At 47.1% G+C, this 18,556-nt stretch overlaps 1 long non-coding RNA gene across 3 annotated transcripts in view; it reads left to right on the top strand.

Annotated features, from left to right (window-relative positions):
• LOC102449734 (uncharacterized) overlaps positions 1–18,556 on the top strand; it is a 92,721-nt gene that overhangs the window by 25,785 nt on the left and 48,380 nt on the right. Inside the window, exons 1-2 of one of the 3 annotated variants that reach the window (XR_016349673.1) lie at positions 11,715–13,829; positions 14,096–14,890. The exons of the other annotated variants lie outside the window; for them this stretch is intronic. This is a non-coding gene — a long non-coding RNA (uncharacterized LOC102449734). Of the gene's footprint in view, positions 1–11,714; positions 13,830–14,095; positions 14,891–18,556 lie in introns of those variants that run through there. 3 annotated transcript variants of the gene reach the window in all.

Below are 18,556 nucleotides of genomic sequence, written 5' to 3'. Positions count from 1 at the left end.
AGCAATAAATTCATTTTAAATGGAATATTGCCCAACATATTTTGAACTTGTAACTAAAGAGTTAATACCAGCAAGGAAGCATTGTCTATTGGTCTGAACTTGAGACTGGTGATTGTAGTTTTGGGCCATTTATGCTGGGACTTTGATCTTTTTATTATTTCTGAATCTTTATTTTCCTATCAGTAGGGGAGCAGGGAAGATTAATTAGCTAATACATGAAAGCCCTGGGGCCCTGATAGTCCATCTGCCCTTGACCAGGTAAACTGCCTGTCTTTAATTCTGAAGGGCCCTTCTTATATAAGCTTTTGTTTATCTTCTTGCCAGTATATAACACTCCTCCTCCCACAGCATCTTTTTGTAGTCTCACTGGAGGTCCTCAGAGGATCTTTTCCCATCTCATCTTTTAGCTCTCTATGGGTATGTCTACACAGCAAAAGCTATACACAAACTAGCCAGCTGGAGCTAGTGTGACTTCAACTAACTCAGGTAACAATAGCAGTGGAGATATAGTACAACATAGTCTTTGGAATCAGCTAGCAAGCCAAGTACACAGTAGGCCATGCCAGCTGGCTGAACATCACATTGTTTGATCTTCACTGCATTGCTACTTGTATTAAACATCTCATCCTGTTCCCTTGATTCTACTGCTCCATGTGGAGCAATGGAGTTTTTTGATGCTGTCACTGGTCAGATGACAGTAACCTGTCTGCCCCTTTGCCAACAGACCCACTTCAATTTGGCCGTGTGATCCTTTCTGGGACCCACAAGTCCCAGAATGCCTTTTCTTAGACTGATTCTTGGAAGAAGACTGGCTGATCCCAGACAGTCTTATTCTTGCAAACATCCTTCATTCTAAAAGTGAAACAGTAGCATAAAAATAACAGACAGAAACTGACACAGCTTTGGCCCCAATACCTGACGGAAAGTATGTGTGATGGAGTGTGTAAGGTTCCATCAGAGAGTGGCATCTGTAACTCTTTTGCACCTGCTCCAGAAATTGTGGACAAGTAGAAATGATCTGCCAGTAGAAGAGCTGAGGGCTGTATAAAGGTGAGAACCAAAATGATGTAGGGTAAAACAGTGAGTTTCCAGAAAGTGACAAAGGAACCCCTTGATCAGGCTAAGTTGAAGAAAGGATAGTACTTAAGTCCACAGTGTTATTCACTACCTAATGTCGTCGTCCCATGTAAAGGATTGTGCACCCAAGGTTTGTTGCTAGAATTCAGAAAGATGGGTTAAGTCCTCCCAATTACTGCAAGAGTAACAGCAGCACAGGACATATGGAGGAAGGAAACCAGGTTGGTTGGGTTTTCTTCACCTGTCAATTTTTAAAATGTGGATGTGGCTCCAGAAGCTCATGCATTCCACTATGGAGGCAGCTAGATGAGGTCCCTTTCCCGTTGCCTGATCAAAGCATTCCTTTCTCACTTTATGGAAATAGGCTACTTTTGTGCTACAAGATTTTGTTTCTCATGTCGTGAGCATGGGGTCTGCATGCTTGGGAGGAAGTGATTCTTGTTTGTAAAACTAATTGAGATATAGTCCTATCTACATGTTAGATATTACATCCCAAACAAAAAATAAAAGAACATAGAGCTAAGGTTGAGAGTACATATCAGTTGCTTAAAGGTAACAGACATTAAAGGAATATTGCAATTATCCCAAACCCAGGAATCACAAACTCAAGAAATTTGGAATTAGGTTTACAAAAACTTGTTAAAGTGAGAAATCCACATATAAGGAACACAGGGTAGAGTTAAGGTTGTTTCTGTGCAAATACATCCTGGGAATAACTCAACTGAGTTCAAGGCTGGTGTATGTACAGTAAAACGTGCACTATCTGGCTCTTACCTAGGAAATGTGCTGGTTTTTTAAAGTTTTCTGGATAGTTAAGTGTTTTCCAAATGGTTCAAGGGTTCCGTGAAAAAATTCTACCCCGTCCCCCGTCCCCTGCAGAGCCGGTAGGCAGCTCCCATTGGAATTTTGCCAGCGAAGGCGGGCTTCTGGTGGCATGTGGTTCTGGCCACTCCACCACCCACTGTGGCTTCCCCACCACTGCACACAGCATGGCCACCTTCCCACCCCCGTAGGACTGCCCCTGTCCCATTGGGCCTCCGGTACAACGCAGCTGCCTCCTCCCCCTCCACGTGTGCTGGTGGCAGCTTTTACAGTGGCTGGTGCTGCTGGGAGGGAGAGGGGGAGCTGGCTCTGAGGTGCCAAGTAGCCGCTGCCCCGCCCCCTTGGGGCACTCTCAGGCTCTGCTCCCCCCCCCCCCCCCCGGGGCATGCTCGAGCTCACTGCCTCCCCATGTGCTGCTGCTCTCTCCCCCATACCCTTCCTCAGCCTGCTGGGGAAGTGACAGAGTTTGGCCTGGCAGGGAAGGTCGGGGTTTCTACACCCTCCTGCCCCATGCCCTGCCAGTGGGAAGCCTGACCTGGTGCTGCAGCTGCACTGGGTTCCCTGCTGCATAGGGCGGGGGGAACTAAGCTCTTCCCCCCCCCCCCCCCCCCCACTCCCGAGGAACAAGAACATGCTGCCTGGAGGCTTTCCCTGCTGCAGCAGGGTGCCAAGCCAGGTAAGCATCCCCCCTCATGCCCAGACCCCTTATTCCCCTCCCCCTTCCAAGACTACGTATTCCCAGTATGCTCTGACACCCTGCCCCAAGACCCTTCTGTACCCGCCCTCCTGGCCTGACACCCTGCCCCAAGCCGGGCCTGGAAGCTGGGACCCTCAGATAACTTAAGTTTTTAGATAACCGGAATGCCCTAATCCCCGAGTGTGCTGGATAACAGGTTTTACTGTAGTATTTCTACTGGGAACAGACAGGAAGATGATACATTACTGCAACAAATGTTCTCTTGAGCACATCTGTTTAATCACCAAATATAAACTATGTCTAGACTGCAAGCCTCTTTCAAAAGAAGCTTTTTCAAAAGATACTTTCGAAAATGCCTCTTTTGAAAAAGAGCATCTAGACTACAACCAGTACTTTCGAAAAAGCAAGCCACTTTTTCAAAAGAGAGCACCCAGGCAGTCTGGATGCTCTCTTTCAAAAAAGCACAGCTTTCATTACATAGCACCTTTTTTCAGAAGAGCACTTTCGAAAAAAGGCATTCTTCCTCGTAAAACAAGGTTTTCCACAATAGAAAAAACTGCTGTTCTTTTGATTTACTTTCGAAAAAAACGCGGCAGCAGTCTAGATGCAGGGGAAGTTTTTTCGAAAAAGGGCACTTTTTTTGAAAAAATCCTGTAGTCTAGATACACCCCTAGAAACCCAAGCCAGGGATGTGAAAAGGTATTTTATCACTTGTTTTAATTCCTATTGTAGGCCACTGAAACTGTTATAGTAGGGCAATAATGGTAATGAGTTTGCCTATAGGGTATCATACCCCTACCACAGGCTCTTTTCGAGTGGGATAGAGCCAACCATATAGGGAATGTGCCAGAGGTATTATGACCAGTTATTCCTGACTTCTGCAAACCTTCTAAATGCAGAATAAGTTAGAGCATCTTGCAGGCAACTCCAACTTATGACAGCAGCTGGTCAGTCTCCCAGACAATGCCAGACTAGGGGAATACATAAAGCCATATATTTCTGTCCCTTCTGTTATAGTGCCAACTGCCCAGCATAGCTTGGCTGAAGCAGAGAATTGAGTCCTTAGTCTCTGATGTTGACAGTTCTGAAGATATAAGTCCACTTAGTTTTTGAAACCAGCTGAAAGAAATAGCACACAGATTTCTTTCATGATTATATCATTCAGCACAGGGCTGGCCTTACCATGAGACGAACAGAGGTGGCCGCCTCAGGTGCCAGACCGTGGAGGGGTGCCACTAGGACCTAGAGTGTAGAAAATTGTGTCTGCTGCTGGTGCATATGTATTCTCTCTGCTCTAGATGTACAGAGATGGTGGAGTGCTGTGCTGGAGAAAGGAGGGCACAAGAAACATAACAGGCAGGCAGGAGAAAAGGTATAGAGTAGGGCAACAAAAATTATTAGGGGTACCGAATACATTGCATATGAGGAGAGACTGAAAGACTGGTACTATTCACAGCCTCAAAAGCAATCCTAACATCATAATCAAAGAGGCCGAAAAAGGAGGCACTGTAGTCATCATGAACAGGACAGATTATGAACAGGAGCCAGACAGACAACTCATCAATACCATATTCTACAGGCCTCTCTCCTGTGACCCTACTAAGGAATACCAAAAAAATGAAAAAACTGCTAATGACACTCCCTGATGCTGCCCTGGAACAAATTTACACTAACACCCCCCCAAATCCTTGACCAAGAACTTTCTATTTACTACCCAAAATACACAAACCTGGTAATCCTGGATGGCCAATCATCTCCAGCATCGGCACACACACCACAGGATAATTTGGCTATTTCGACTCCCTCCTCAGACTCTATGCTACCTGCACTCCTAGCTACCTCCGCGATACCACTGACTTCCTGAGGAAACTCCAAAACATCAGTAATCTTCCTGAAAATACCATCCTAACCACCATGGATGTTGAAGCCCTTTACATCAATATTCCACACGGAGACGGATTAAAGGCCATCAAGAACACCATCCCTGATAACAACACTGCACACCTGATTACAGAGCTTTGCGACTTTGTCCTCACCCACAACTACCAATTCAGAGACAATTTCTATCTACAAGTCAGTGGCACAGCCATGGGCACCTGCATGGCACCATAATATGCCAACATCTTTATGGCTGACCTTGAACAACGTTTCTTCAGCTCTCGCCCCCTAACACTCCTACTTTACTTATGCTACATCGATGACATCTTCATCATATGGACCCACGGAAAAGAGACTCTTGAGGAATTCCGCAAGGATTTCAACAACTTCCACCCTACTATCAACCTCAGCCTGGACCAGTCCACACGAGAAATCCACTTCCTGGACACTACAGTACAGTTAAATAATGGACAAATTTCTATCACCCTATATTGGAAAACCACCGACCGCTACACTTACCTTCATGCTTCCAGCTTCCATCCCAGACACATTTTTCAGTTGATTGTGTACAGCCAAGCCCTACGATACAACTGGATTTGCTCCAACCCCACAGACAGAGACAATCACCAACAGGATCTTTACAGAGCATTCATAAAACTGAAATAGCCATCTGGAGAAGTGGAAAAAACTAATTGAGAGAGACAAAACAGTACCCAGACGTTAACTACTTCAAGACAGACCCAAAAGAGAAAATAACAGAACTCCTCTTGTTACCTACAATCCACAACTCAGACCCCTCCAACGCATTATACACAACCTACAACCCATCTTGAAAAATGATCCCTCACTCTCAGAGGCATTGGGAGAAAAACCTATTCTTGCTTACAGACAACCCCCTAACCTGAAACGTATTCTTTCTGGTAACCATACCACACAACCACATCATAAGCCTCCAGGAACACAGCCATGCAACCAAAAGAGATGCCAACTCTGCCCACATATCTATACTGGTGAATTCATCACTGGAGCAAACAACATAAGCCACAAAATCAAAAGGTCATTTGACTGCACATCCAGTAATTTGATCTATGCCATCAAATGCCAGCAGTGCCCCACTGCTATATATATTGGACAAACTGGACAGTCTCTGCAGGAAAGAATCAATGGACACAAATCAGATATACGTAAAGGAAACTTACAGAAACCTAATGGTGAACATTTTAACCTTCCAAATCATACTATGACAGATCTCCAAGTAGCTGTCTTGTCATAAATCAGCTCTATAAGCCAGATCCACAGGAAAGCCTTGGAATTGCAGTTCATCCGCAAATTCAATTCACATGCTAATGGACTCAATCATGATGAAGGTTGGTTAGGACATTACCAATTTAACAACCATTGAAGGTGCTAACAGCTCTCTGAGTAATATCCTTCCTGACATGGGAATCTATCTATTGAATTTGATTTTTATCTGCTTAGGTTTAAGTACCCATTCTCCAGATACTTACTGATGCTCTGTCTACCACCCCCTTCCCTTATTCTTCCCACTCCTCCCCTTCCCCTCTCCTCTTTATTTTGAGTGTTCATATCCCAAACTCATAACTCCGGTTATCTGAAGAAGTGGGCTGTGCCCACGAAAGCTCATGCTATCATCTACATGTTTTGTTAGTCTATAAAGTGTTACCAGACCATTTATGGTTTTTTTCCTGGTACTCTTTAGTTCGGAAAAGAGATAATTAAGGGGAAGGTATGACGGATGTCTATAAAATCATGAATGATGTGGAAAAATTGAATAAGGAAGTGTTATTTACTCTTTCAAATAATACAAGACCTAGGAGTCACTCAGTGAAATTAATAGGCAGCAGATTTAAAACAAACAAAAGAAAGTATTTCTTCATAGTCTACCTGTGGAACTTTCCCAGAGGACGTTGTGAAGGCCAAACTATAACTGGGTTCAAAAGAGCACTAGACAAGTTCATGGAGAATAGATCCCTCAATTGCTATTATCCAGTGTGGGCAGAGATCCAGTACCATGTTCTGTATGATCCTCACCTCTTTTTCCAGAAGCTGGGAATGAGTGAGGGGATGAATCACTCAATGATTGCCTGTTGTGTTCATTCCCTCTAAAGCACCTGGCATTTGTTACTGTCAGAAGACAGGGTATTGGGCTAGATGGACCTTTGGTCTGACCCAGCATGGCCATTCTGATGTTCTTACATAGAACCCAGATATAGGGATCCTGTCAGTTAACTGTTAAATTATTTGCCAGTTAACTAGAGTTTTCAAGTGCCTAAATATCCCCTGGAATCAGGATTAAAGTGGCTACCCCCTCCCCCATCTGAAATTGCACTCCTGGAGCCAGAGTGGACGAGCAGCTTCTAAAGATGAAATTCATAATAAAAAACGTGCACTTATTATTCTTAAGGATTCTTGAGGAGCAAGAGCAGTGCTTTTTCACAGTGAGGAGACACAACCTAATATAATGATAAAGAACAAGATAGCAATGAGGGCAACTTCAATAACATAGGAAAGGGGGACCCTTGGAGGTCTCATCTAAGACTACGGCCAAACTGCAATTTTTTTCAGAAGAAGATATGCAAATCGCACTCACATTTGCATATTTTCTTCCGATTCTTTTTGTGGAAGAGGTTTTGCTGCTATTTGGCTCCGTGTAGATGGGGGCCAAATGGTGGGGAAAAAACCTCTTTCACAAGACCCTGTAAACCTCGATTTACAAGGAATAAGGGGTCTGGCAAAAGAAGATTTTTTTCTGACATTTGGCCCTGGCTACACGGGGCAAATAGCAGCAAAACCTCTTCCACAAAAAGAATTGGAAGAAAATATGCAAATGCGAGCACAATTTGCATATCTTCTTCTGGGAGAAAAAAACGGCAGTGTAGCCTTAGCTTAAAGAGGGAAATGGGCAATCGAGATAAATAGAGAATACCCTCAGTTCTTCAAAATGTAGGTGCACCTTGCCATGCATTAACCCTGGCAATACAGGGATCTGTTTCAAGTGAATATGTTTCTGTGAATTACTGTCCATTCCAAGGTTGGTATAAAAGCACGCATTATGCGGAGTGAGTATACATCCCATTTCTATGTAGCACACTGGTATAACCAAACATCTTGCTCTATGTAATATTTTTCTCCCTCTCTTACTCTCACACAGCAATGTGGGGGATCTAGTAGTTTAACAGATATGTATTTATAAACAATTGTTGCCTTTAAAAATTAATTTTTATTTAAAAAAGACTCCATTGTAAAAATCATAACACTTATTCATACCTTAGGTAAGCCTGTCAATGAAAATAATTTAATTTAATGTTCTCGTTCAGTTTTAGCATTTAAATCATTTTGGAGCATTGAGCACTGAAAATAGAGTGGTAGTGCAGCCAGTTTCACTTACATACATGGAGTATTATGAGGATTTTAAACAGCAGAAAGTTTTTAAATAAAATTATATATGTATAAATTCATATTCTCACTGTAATTTAAAAAATTGCTAGTGCTACTTCCTATTGGACTTGCATTCTATAAATTCTTGGTTTTATAAAACTTGAAATGTACAGCTCTCTCTCTCCATCAAAACATGTCACTGAAAAATATTAGCCAAAAGCCAATCTCAACTGCTTATGGCTGGCTAGTTCTCATTTTTGTCAGGTGAGTGAAAATAAAGGCAAGATTCTACAACAGATTTATCATGCTGCCTGCAGTTGCTCACAACTGTGAGTGCCTACCTCGGGGCAGACTGTCAAAGCTTGGGCAGACACCCAAACTGGTGGTGTTTTCTATATTAGATTTCACCAATCCAGTAACCAATATGAACACTTGGATCACTGTAACAGCTTATCATAACGTCACAGACTGTCCCCTTAGGCTCTGCAGTCTATCTTATCAGCCAGGCAAACTGAACTCAATGATAAATGGTCACTTACACCAACACTCACAGAATATTCAGGTTGCTTCCACTCCCAAGAGACCAGTTGCTTCCATTAGATCTGTGTATTAGATCTCACCAAAGACAATGTCTGTAGCCAATTCTATAATAAACTATCAAAAGTTGTATTAACTAGGAAAATGAAATAAGAGTTATTTACAGTGCCTAATCTGTAATGAAAAATGTGGTGTGGCTCAAGAAAGTGCTGGGGCTCAAACACTATTTTTACTTTAATAATTGATGTGGCAAGCCTACAGGTGCCGGGGCTCAACCCTGCCAAGCCTTGGTACAAATTAAGCTCTGGTTATTTACAGACTAAAGCAGGAAGTATAACATGCAAATAACTTGCAATCTACACCTTGAAAGTTGTAGTGATCAGTAAATTCCACATGACTGTCAGGGCAAACCCAGGGATAGTTCCAAGGAATCTGTTGCTTCACTTTAAAGCCTCTGGCCAGCAGCTCTTTAAGCGGCAAAGAGAAGATCATCTTTCCCTTGAGAGGCATTTTTATATCTTCTTTCACAAGAAATCGAGCTGATGGCAGCAGTTTTTAGGCAGGTCCCTTTGTCATGGAGGAAGAGGAATGTATTTAAAGTTTTTTTGAGCCTTGATCTTGCACAATGGTTCATTTGTGTTTCATGAACAGGATTTAACAACATCGTGTTAGAGGCTGTGATTTGTATCACACAAGGTTTTTCCCCAGTATAATAAGATACATACTCACAGAGGTTTACAATGCAAATGCTTGCTATCACTTTTAACATGGGTATTGTTGAGTGAGAACAACACATGCAGCATCCTACACGCACTATAGTGCATTGTGACAGGCCACCAACGGCCTGCACGCTGGATGGCCAGGGCCGCCGGGAGATGAGCGGGGCCGCGGGCAGAACACCCCCCCACCGCAGGGCTGCCGGAGAATTGCCGGGTCCCCCTACCAATCCCCTTTACCGCCCAACCCCCTCCAGAATCCGAATGCGCGCCAACGTGCGATTGTGGTGGCCGGATGTAAAGGCCAGCCGGGTCATCGCCCCACTGAGGGGCCAAACTTGGGGCGCAAGCCCCCCCCCGCCGAGCCAGGGTATAGACGCTGGGTCCGCTGAACCCCCCTCTCCTGCCCTGCAGGGAGGGTGTGATCGCACCCAACCTACAGGACGCTGGACCGGGAATCCCAGTCGGGGACCCGATTATAGGACGAAGGGGTTTGCTGAGCCCCCCTGTCCACCCGGTAGGGGGTGATCGCACCCCACCGCTTGTCCACATATGGTGGAGAATGTGGGTGGCATTTCCCTAAGACAGAACCGAAATATAAGGACGGTCTCTACGTAGGGAAAGTACCCCAGATGCAGAAACGATGGATCCCAAGCAATTATTGGACTGGGTATGAGAAACCCAACGACGACAACAACAGCAGCAAGCTCAAATGCTGCAGCAACTTGCTACCCAATTTCAGGACCAGCAGCGTCAGCTGATCCAAGAACTGGTGGCGCAGCATGAGAAGAGGCTGCAGTTACCGCACCCCGGGAGCGGCGGGGCGGCCCCGATCCTGAAGGGAGAGGAGGGTGAGAAAGGCCTCGGCTCCCTCCCACTGAGGTTGACTAAGATGGGGCCAGGCAACGATCCGGAGGCCTATCTGACCACATTCGAGAGAGTGGCCACTGCCGCATGCTGGCCCGAGAGCCACTGGGCCACCTTGCTGGCTCCCTACCTCTCGGGTGGGGGCCCGGGAAGGGGAAGGAGAAAGGAGGCAACTGGTGGTACCCCAAAGCCGCCGCAGAGAGGTCCTAGACTTAGCCCACACGAACCTCTGGTCGAGGCACTTGGGACGGGAGAAAACATTGGCCCGAGTCCTACAGCGCTTCTATTGGCCCGGGGATAATCGGGCAGTGCGGGATTTCTGCGCCTCCTGCCCGGACTGTCAAAAGGTCTCCTCAGTCGGGGTGCCACAGGTCCCCTTCCCTGTGGTAGGTGTCCCCTTTGAAAGGATAGCTCTAGACTTAGTGGGGCCCCTGGAGCCATCCTGGGCGGGCCACCGTTTCATCCTGGTAGTCATTGACTATGCCACAAGGTACCCAGAAATGGTACTGCTGCGAAACACCAAAGCCCCTACCCTGGTGTCCGAACTGCTTGAAATGTTCATGCGGGTGGGGTTTCCAAAAGTCATTTTAACCGATCAAGGCACCAATCTTACCTCTTGGTTGATGAAAGAACTATGCATATTGTTGCGAATAAAAACCCTCCGAACATCGGTGTACCACCCCCAGTCGGATGGGCTGGTGGAGAGGTTTAATCGCACTTTGAAGGATATGTTAAGACGAGTGGTACAGGAGGACCCCCGGGATTGGGACCTTCCAGCAGGTTATGGATAGGGTGTTAGGGACTCATCGGGGGTACACCGCTGCCTACATTGATGACATCAGGATCTATAGCATAACCTAGCAGGAGCACTTGGAACATCTAAAGGTGGTAATGCGGGCCCTACAGGAGGCAGGTCTCACGGCCAACCCCAAGAAGTGTCACTTTGCCCAGAGAGAGGTGTCCTACCTAGGCTACATGGTGGGGGGAGGCCGGCTGAAGCCTCTGTTGGACAAAGTCGAGGCCCTATGAAATTACCCAGCTCCCGCTACCAAAAAGCAGGTACGGCAATTTTTGGGGCTAGCGGGGTATTACCATAGGTTTGTTCCAGACTTTGCGACGATAGCCGCCCCTTAACAGAGTTAACTAAGAATACAAACCCCACCAAGGTCCAATGGATGGTCCAAGCGGACCTGGCCTTTCGGGAGCTAAAGCTCAGACTAACCCAAACTCCGGTTTTAATGCAACCGGATTTTGAAAGACCTTTCCTTTTTATATACAGATGCCTCCGAGTGCGGACTAGGAGCCGTCTTGGCCCAGGAACACCTCGGTGAGGAGCACTCAGTTTTATACCTCAGCCGTAAGCCGTAAGCATAGTTCTTTTCCTGCCCTGGGAAAAGAACTATGCGACAATTGAGAAAGAGGCCCTGGCCGTAAAATGGGCTGTGGAGTTATTGAGGTATTATTTATGGGGTAATAAATTCAAATTAATCACAGATCATGCACCATTAGTCTGGCTGAATTCGATGAAAAATTCCAACCCCCGCATTATGCGATGGTATATGTTGCTACAGCCATACCAGTTCGAGGTGGTGTATCGTGCGGGGACAAAACACTGACTTCTTTTCCAGAGTCTTCGAGCAGGACGGGGAGGGAGGTGACCCCTCCATAAGGGTGGGTGTGTGTGTGTGTGTGTGTGTGTGTGTGTGTATAACGGGCTGCCAACGGCCCACACGCCGGACAGCCAGGGCCGCCGGGAGACGAGTGGGGCCACGGGCAGAACACCACCGCGCCACACGACTGCTGGAGAATGGCGGCGAGGTCGGAACCTGCCGCCACGCCTGCGCTGTCGGGAGGCCGCAGGCCCCTCCCACAGAATGGTACAGGGAGGGGCTGTTGCAAGGAGCGACAGCATGGACGTGGCTGGAGAAGCTGCCACGTCACTAGAGGGGCGGGACCTCCAGATCACGTCAGGACTGGTGGGCCATTTCAAAAAGGCCCACCGGCAGAGAGGAAGGGGGCAACCTCCTCCCAGGGAAGTAGAAGAGGACCGGGGCCCAGGACGGACCGGGTGCGTGCCCTAGACCTGCAGGCGGCCCATCCCAGGGGCTCCTGGTACAGCCCCCACAGCTGGCAGATGGCCAGCCCAGGGTCGGAGGACGAGCAGGACAAACCCCGCTGTCCGCGGAGAGAGCGACCTGGCCGGGACAAGACCCGAGGGAACGGCTGGGCCGACGGGACATCTGCGGAGCAACCCCGAACTCGGACAGCAGACTTCCAGTAGGCGCTGGGGACTGGCAGGTGGGCTCCGAGGGCCAGAGGAAGGGAGGAAGCAGCCCGGGGAGGGGGCCTTGTGGCGCCTGTGGGCAGACGTGTTAAGGGAGGAACCTCCCCCCCCCCCCGTCTGCTGTGCAGGGGAGATGGCGAGCCCCTGCACTTAGGGCCCCGGGCTGGGACCTGGAGAGAATGCAGGCCCGGGTCCCCCTCCCAATCCCCTTTACTGCCCAACCCCTCCTGAATCCAAATGCGCACCAACGTGCGATTGTGGTGGCCGGACGTAAAGGCCGGCTGGGTCATCGCCCTGCTGAGGGGCCAAACTCAGGGCATAAGCCCCCCTCCCTGCCGAGTCAGGGTATAGACGCTGGGTCCACTGAACCCCCCCTCTCCTGCCCTGCAGGGAGGGTGTGATCGCACCCAACCTACGGGACACCGGACTGGGAATCCCGGTTGGGGACCCGATTATAGGACGAAGGGGTTCGGTTAACCCCCCTGCCCGCCTGGTAGGGAGTGATTGCACCCCACTGCTCATCCACATACATTCTAAACATATTCTTATCAACTTAACAGCAAATATTTATTTTCGTTATGTTAAATCACTGGTAAGCTAGACTGGTTTGTATGCTGGGGCTTTGGCATGAGCTGGCATCTGATCAGTCATCATGACAATATGTGTATTTTCAAACTCTCACCTCAGGTACACCTCTTGGTTGTTTATGCAAAGCATATCTGTGTTAGAAGTCTACACTCACTTTGCCTGCAGTTCAAGCCAACTGGACATAGCCATTCAGAGTTCTGTGCCTCAGTCTAACTTCTCATTATTTGCACTTCTGGCTTACAAAAAAGTGACCCAGAAGATCTGCTTTGTAAAGCAACATTGTTGTTTAGCACAGGGCCCAGATAGCCTAGCAGACCCATGGCAGTAATATGTGAGAGTTTCAGCCTATTGTAAAATTGTATCTCAAATATCTGTGTATACAAATGCTGCCTTGATGTTATGGAATCAGAGGACTAAAGGTCTGTGAAGTAGAATTAGGTCTGGTTTAAAATTAATTCTGTCAGGTGCTGCCTACAACTGTATCTCAGAGCTACTGGCTGCTCTCCGCATGTTGCTAAGAAAGAGGAATGGAGAGAGCCAGGGGTGAGGGAACAATTTGTATAGTGGAGATGCTGAGAGCCATTGAACCAAATTATAAATGCTGAATATGTTGGAAATAACTTCAAACCAGAGGGTGCGGCAGCCCATCTCCCCCAATACCCTTAGTTTCAGCACCTATGAAAAAGTAGTAGGAGAAGGTAACATAGAAATGATTTTTTTCCTCTCTGCTTCATTAATTCTGAGCAGATTCTCACCTCCTTCCGCTCTTGCCCTGCAGCTGGCCTTGACCTTTCTGTAACTGAGACCTGCTCACTGGTCTCGCTAATATAGATAGCAGCTCTCTATATCTGAATCATCTCCATTAAATGACAGCAATACTATTTGCCTGGAGATCCAGAGAGCAAAGCTGGTGTTCACAATATGAGTGGAGATGGCTGCTGGGCTCAGCAACAACTGAAATAATGTAAGTACTACCAAGGCATAGGCTGAACTGTGAACCCAAACTGAGGGCAATATTCCCAACCCTCACCCTACGCCCCCCCCCCCCAAGAGAACTGCAAATATTAACTGCATATACTACTCACCCAAAATTTCCAAACCATCAGCACATCTCTCAGGTTTTCCCAAGACTGGAAAGAATCTCAGGGAGGGGAAATCAAATACATGTTTAAAGTTCTAATTGTCTCTCTGGAATATGAACAATAACTGTGTGGTTTTTTCATACTCCAGAACTTCAAGGACAGAGCTTTAGGCGGCTGACTGAGGGAGAAGAAACTAAGAATTCAGGATGAGATGTTCAGAGACCTTATTGAAGCAGAATGCTTAGAAAGAGTATTGAATGCTAGTTGTCCCACAGAAAATTCAGTGCCCTAGCCTGGACTCAACTGTGTTTTGCAGCCCATGGAACGATATAGGGTACTGTGAACTTCAGCATATATTCCCTGCTGTACCCCCACAGCCATGTTTCAAAATGCCATTCCCTTTCCCAGCCTCAGCTCACCCAGGAGCCCAGCTCTTTCCACCCATCAAATACTCCTGACAGTTTCTCAGGAACAGAGGGCAAAGGAACAAAAGGCAAGGTATACGCTCTCCAGTAAATCGGAGTCCTTCCAGAATGGTGTTATACTGCTGTTCACTGCATTGTTTCACTGTACAGTTGTTTCATTGTTTTGTTATAAATTAGAAATATTGTACATTCATAAAGAATCTGCAACGCATAATTCATTAAGCAACTCAGTTTTGCTTAAATCATGCTGTGATGGGGTGGACCAGACTTCAAAACCCTTTCCTGGAGGCTTGTGCCACATGCTGTCCCAGCAACCACAGAGAAGTCCTCCAAGGAGAGTAGAGTGTCTGCAGGAGGAAGCAGTTAACCAGGGGCCAGGAAAGCCCTATAAAGGAGGAGACTAATCAGCTCAGTGTCTGTGGAGCCTGAGAAGGTGAAGACTGTGGCTGGCTGGCTAAGAGAACAACATCATGGCGTGGCGCTATTGTGGGCTGATGGCCTGAGCTAAAAGCCTTAAGGTAAAGGCAAAGAAGCTATCTCCAGGAGGGGAAGCTTTGGAGGTACCACAGAATGATAGAACCATAGAGCTGAAGAGACCTCAGAAGGTCATCAAGTCCAGCCCCCTGCTCTAGGCAGGACCAATCCCAACTAAATCAACCCAGCCAGGGCTTTGTCAAGCCGAGACAAACACCTCTAGGGATGGAGACTCCACTACTTCCCTAGGTAACCCATTCCAGTGCTTCACCACCCTCCTAGTGAAATAGTTTTTCCTAATATCCAACCTGGAGCTCTCCCACCACAACGTAAGACCATTGCTCCTTGTTCTGCCATCTGTCACCACTGAAAACAGCCTTTCTCCATCCCCTTTGGAACCACCCTTCAGGAAGGTGAAGGCTGCTATCAAATCCCCCCTCACTCTTTGCTTCTGCTGCTGAAACAGACCCAACTCCCTCAGCCTCTCCTCATAGGTCATGTGCTCCAGCCCCCTAATCATTGTGGTTGCCCTCTCCAATGCATCCACATCCTTTTTGTAACCGGGGGGGGATGGGGGGGTGCAGAACTGGACACAATACTCCAGATGTGGCCTTACCAGAGCCGAATAAAGGGGAATAACCACTTCTCTGGATCTGCTGGCAATGCTCCTCCTAATGCACCCTAATATGCCATTAGCCTTCTTGGCTACAAGGGCACACTGTTGACTCATATCCAGCTTCTCACCCACTGTAAGCCCCGGGTTCTTTTCTGCAGAATTACTACTTAGCTGGTTGGTCCCCAGCCTGTAACAATACTTGGGATTCTTCTGTCCCAAATGCAGGACTCTGCACTTGTCCTTGTTGAACTTCATCAGATTTCTTGTGGCCCAATCCTCCAATTTGTCTAAGTCACTCTGAACCCTATCTCTGCCCTCAAACATATCTACCTCTCCCTCTAGTTTACTGTATCTGCAAACTTTCTGAGGGTGCAATCTATCCCCTCATCCATAATTCATAAAGATATTGAACAAAACCGGTCCCAGAATCAAACCCTGGGGCACTCCGCTCGAAACCGACCGCCATCCTGACATCGAGCTGTTGATCACTACCCTCTGGGCCCAATCTTCTAGCCATCTTTCTATCCATCTTACCGTCCATTTATCCAATCCACATTCCCTTAACTTGCTGGCAAGAATATTGTGGAGACCATAGCAAAAGCCTTGCTAAAGTCAAGGTATATCACATCCACTGACATTCCCATGTCCACCGAGCCAGTTACCCCATCATAGAAGCTAATCAGATTGGTCAGGCAGGACTTGCCCTTTGTGAATCCATGCGGACTATTCCTAATCACTTTCCTCTCATCCAAGTGCCTCAAAATGGATTCCTTAAGGATCCCTTCCATGATTTTTCCAGGAACCGAAGTAAGACTGACCGGCCTATAGTTCCCATGATCATCCTTCTTCTCTTTTTTGAAGATGGGCACTATATTTGCCTTTTTCCAATCATCCGGGATCTCTCCCGATCTCCGTGACTTTTCAAAGATAATGGCCAAAGGCTCCTCAATGACATTTGCCAGCTCCCTCAGTATGCTCGGATGCGTTAAGTCTGGACCCATGGATTTGTGTACGTTGAGCTTTTCTCAATAGTTCCTAACCTGTTCTTTACCCACCAAGGGCTGTCCATCTTCATTCCATCTTGCGTCACTTAGCGCATTAGTCCAGGAGCTGACCTTGTCCGTGAATACAGAGGCAAAGAAAGCACTGAGTGTTTCAGCTTTCCCCACATCATCTGTCACTAGGTTACCTCCTTCATCCAGTAGGGGCCCCACACCCTCTCTGATCACCTTCTTGTTAACATGCCTGTAGAAACCTTCCTTGTTATCCTTCACATCCTTTGCCAGTCGCAATTCCAATTGCGCTTTCGCCTTCCTGATAACCCCCCGGCATTCTCGAGCTATAAATTTAAACCCCTTCCCTTTTTATTTGTCCCAGTTTCCACTTTTTGTAAGCTTCCTTTTTGTGCTTAAGTTCACCAAGGATTTGCCCTGTAAGCATGTTTGCCTCTCTTGCTATGCATTGGGATGGATTCTTTCTGTGCCTTCAATAAGGCTTCTTTAAAATACTGCCAGCTATCCTGGACTCCTTTCCCCTTCATGTTAGCATCCCAGGGGATTCTGCCCATCAGTCCTCTGAGGGTATGTCTACACTACAGCGCTAATTCGAACTAAGCTAATTCGAACTAGCGCATCTAGAACTAAAAACTAGCTCGAATTAGCGTTTTAAAGTAGGAGGCCTCCTGAGAGTCGGAGGGCCCAGGCTGCAGCCCCGGTGTTCCTGCGACAGCTGGAGCCTGAGCCAGAGTGGTAGGAAGCAGCCCAGGGCAAGGACTTGCAAACTCCGCTTGGTGTGTATCGGCTGGATTCCCCACCGAGCAGGCAGGAGCAAGAACCCCTGCCTACAGGGCCCTGGGCTGGGACCCGGTGGAGAGGGAGGGCCCAGGTCCCCCTACCACTCCTTCCCGCAACCAGGGCAAACACGCCGGCCAGGAGAGGCTTTTTCCAGAGCTAGGCCACAGGTACCATATATGCCCTGATAGAGGGGCCTGGACTTGTTGCTAGTTCTGGGAATACCATATTTGCCCTGAGAGAGGGGCCGAGACTTTGGGGTACTGTAAATGCCCGGAGAGAAGGGCCTCGACCGAGACAAAGGCCAGTAGAAATGGGTCGCAACCCCCATCAGGGGCATACCCCCTCACAGAGGGACACTAGCAGAGGGAACTGAGATGAGCCCCTGGTAAGTGTATTCTGGAGTGGGTTGTGATTCACATAGTGTGACTTGGTTGGAGGGCCGAGTAACCAAAAAGGCTGAAGAACAGAGCAAGTGCAGGCATGTGTATTTGGCCAGATTGTGAGTGTGTGTGGGGGTTTGCTCACTCTTGAGAGGTGAGTGCCACCCTGTTACACACAGGTTTTTAAGAGTATAAAAACAGACACACAAAATTAGTGCCATGCCATGCCACTTTGAATGCCCATAATAGAAATAGCAATGCTAACAATCCATAAGCAAAACTTAAAAACAAATAATAGTCTGGTAGCACTTTAAAGATTAACAAAACATGTAGATGGTATCATGAGCTTTTGTAGGCACAGCCCACTTCTTCAGATGACCAGAGTGTTGCATGTCCAGAACCAAGAATAAATAAGGGAAGGCGGGAGGGGGGAAATTAGAGGGGAGAGAAAAGAGGACATTGGTAGATAAGTTTCAAAGGTATAGCTGAGCCAGTCTGTAACAGGAAAAACATAAACAGTCTATTAGTTAAAAGAGGCTGATAAGAACCATTAGTTTGCACTAGGAAAGGAAGAGTACGAACACCAGATTCTACACAGACATCAAGAACCATTGGCACCTTCATTGTTTGGCTGGTTGATAATGTGCGAGCCATCAAATATTGCGATTTAGACCATTTGTATGAGAGTTAAACTTGAGAATGAAGTGGGGTTCCAATCCTTCAATCCTTCTCTGTGTATTGGGCTTGTAGAATTGGTCTGAAACAAAACAGCAACTTAGAGATCCCTTAATGAGTGTCCAGGGACGTTAAAGTGTTCCCCAACAGGTTTTTGTGTGTTGGTTTTCAGATATTTGATTTGTCCATTAATTCTTTTCCCTAGGGACTGTCCAGTTTGTCCAATATATATTGTGGTGGGGCATT

The sequence above is a fragment of the Pelodiscus sinensis genome, chromosome 5 (genome assembly GCF_052426305.1).
Source record: "Pelodiscus sinensis isolate ZL-2025 chromosome 5, ASM5242630v1, whole genome shotgun sequence".
Classification (NCBI taxonomy): domain Eukaryota; kingdom Metazoa; phylum Chordata; order Testudines; family Trionychidae; genus Pelodiscus; species Pelodiscus sinensis.
The sequence above is the reverse complement of the archived record's forward strand: the minus strand, read 5'-3'. Positions and strand labels throughout refer to the sequence as shown.